We start from the raw sequence: 2,503 nt of genomic DNA on the forward strand, positions 1-2,503 counted from the left end.
TACTACTCTTTAACAGGAATCACAGTGTTGGCACATCTCATGCACGAGCAAGGAAAGTGGTCTTGGTGAATTACGTGTCCACATTTACTGGTGTTGGTGATTTACGTATCCACATTTACAAACATATTAAACTGATGCACCATAACTTCCCTATCATTCATAATTGTAGCTTGGCAGCAAACATGCGACCTGCGATGATTGTTGTTTTATTATTCTTACCGGTCATTGATATTAATGGCGAAGAACAGAAATTTACAGTAAGTAGACTTGCATTGTCTAGCTTTTTTTTCTATTTTATCATTCAAGGCAATAAACTGTTTAGTCAAAAATGTTAAAATAATCTATAACTAACGTCTGCTGTAATATTTGCCATGAGACTGTACGAAAAACAATTTAATTCAATGTTCCACCATGAGCTTTGGGTTGCATTGGATTATCGTTCGAAATCAACAGCCACAATCGATGAACGACTATTTTAAAGGCTTGATAATATACCTGGCAATACGGTAATAATATTCTTAGTCAAAGAATACCATTTACGCCTCAATTTGTTTTATTTTCAACAGAGTTCGGACGTTGATACTTCCGGAGAAGGTATGATTCCTTTATTTTACATATTTTTGAGTTATTTCGTATAGGTTTATTTAAATATTAATACATGCTAATTCTAATTTGATTCCATACGTGAATGAGTTTCATGCGTGAATTTAAGTAAAATCTGTAAATTCGAAGGTAATTGTTAATGTATACAACATACATATGTGTGCTTCTTTGTGTCAACAGTTTTGTTCAATTTTATCCAGTAGAGAGACCAATTGCCGGCGCAATGTACGGACCATTACCAAGTAGTTTTGTAAGTCAATAATGATGATGATCCTTAATATATGTAATGACTACTTCATAATTTGCTTTGTACGTAATACTCAGAAATGCATTTATATAAGGCTCAGAATTGATATTCATTCCTTCGAGTAATGCAGCTATTCACACTGAGTAATCTTAGTGTATATTTTGTTCCATGTATGCATGGTAAAGGAAGGAGGATTGAACGACCAAGGTAAATACCTCTTTTATCGACCACTTTATATGGCGTGATGGACAGCGATGGGATGTGTGTTTTAATACAATTTAGTTAATATAAACTACATACAACTACCAAAGCCTAATCTTGTTGAAATAACCATCAACACGGTATCTTTCAGTGCCGTGACTTTGATTTCACGTGTTATAGTTACAGTTGTTTTGAGGGCGGTTGTTACTTTCCATTTCTTCAATTTTCTTTAGATTCACTGTTCGGTCTGCTTGTTTTGTTTTATTGGCCTTTATATTTTAAAAGCACAAGTGTATAAATCACTTAGCTCAGATCTTCATCTATTAGTTTGACATCTGGTCTATATTTCTTTTAGAGTTTCTCATAGGTTTGAACAATATTGTAGCGACTGTGCATATAAAACCCATTCGTAACGGTGAATACTGCCGAAGTTTTAAAATTTTATTTCATATAAACATAAGATCAGAGAGAACACAGGCGATATACTTAGACATTTATACTATATGTTATTAGTAGAGAGATTCACCACATATAAATATAGGAATTCATGATCACATTTGTTTTATGTAACGAATATTAAATTAACTCATACTCCCCAAGTTACTATAATTTATAACCGTTCTCATCGTTACTCGTTCAGCTCCAATACAATGTTACAACTCAGTTTGTGCATTGTGTCAGCCATTCATGTTTCCACTGTGTCAAGCTTGATAAATGAACCAGTTACTATATACATGGATTGATAATGATTCAAGTTTTATTTTTATTCCGTTAGTTCTTATGTAGTTTTATGTTTACAGCATGTGATGTTTTACTGATGTGTTAATTTGTGTTTTCTAGGAAAAAGACAATTTGGTGACGGTAAAAAATAAGTCAAAAACCAGACCACTCTATCACGAGCTCGAATCCACCAGTCAAGTTTCCTCTCATATGCTGATCGATTTTCTTAGATTGGTCTGTGAAGATAAAGCACGTTGTTTAATTTTAACAGTGTTAAAAATCAAATCATGTTGGATGCAACCATTGACTATATAATAAAACTCAACTAGTATACAAAACCAAGAATTTTTGCATGGTTAGTTGTACGTGGTGGGGCATAACTGGACTGTACAGTCTAACACCATACAGATGACCCATTATTTGCAATGAGCAAGATGAGTATGAATAGATTACCATTTCGTGTTAAATCAAAAGCAGCAAAAACGATTTTCATCATCTTGAATTTTCAAGGTGAATGTCCCGGCAAAGCACTCTACTTTCACTTTGAAGTATTTCATTAGGACTATGTGTATGTGACAATGACCTCACAGTTTAGAATCAACGCGCTTGGCCAAGCCGTCAAAATCTTCGGGCGGAGCTAAGTCACAAGACGCTGTTAAAGACGCGCACCACTCTACCATGTATTTCTATGGGCACTGCCGGTGAAAATAGCTAAAATCATGAAAACAGAAT

At 34.2% G+C, this 2,503-nt stretch overlaps 1 long non-coding RNA gene across 1 annotated transcript; it reads left to right on the top strand.

The window, feature by feature from the left end:
- LOC144363524 (uncharacterized) lies at nucleotides 1-2,116 on the top strand. Its single transcript, XR_013422736.2, has 5 exons — nucleotides 1-257; nucleotides 567-594; nucleotides 807-853; nucleotides 1,036-1,057; nucleotides 1,892-2,116. It is a non-coding gene; the product is annotated as an uncharacterized LOC144363524 (long non-coding RNA).
- Nucleotides 2,117-2,503: the final 387 nt, after the last annotated feature.

The sequence above is a fragment of the Saccoglossus kowalevskii genome, chromosome 12, assembly GCF_978046115.1.
Source record: "Saccoglossus kowalevskii chromosome 12, keSacKowa6.1, whole genome shotgun sequence".
NCBI classification, from domain to species: domain Eukaryota; kingdom Metazoa; phylum Hemichordata; class Enteropneusta; family Harrimaniidae; genus Saccoglossus; species Saccoglossus kowalevskii.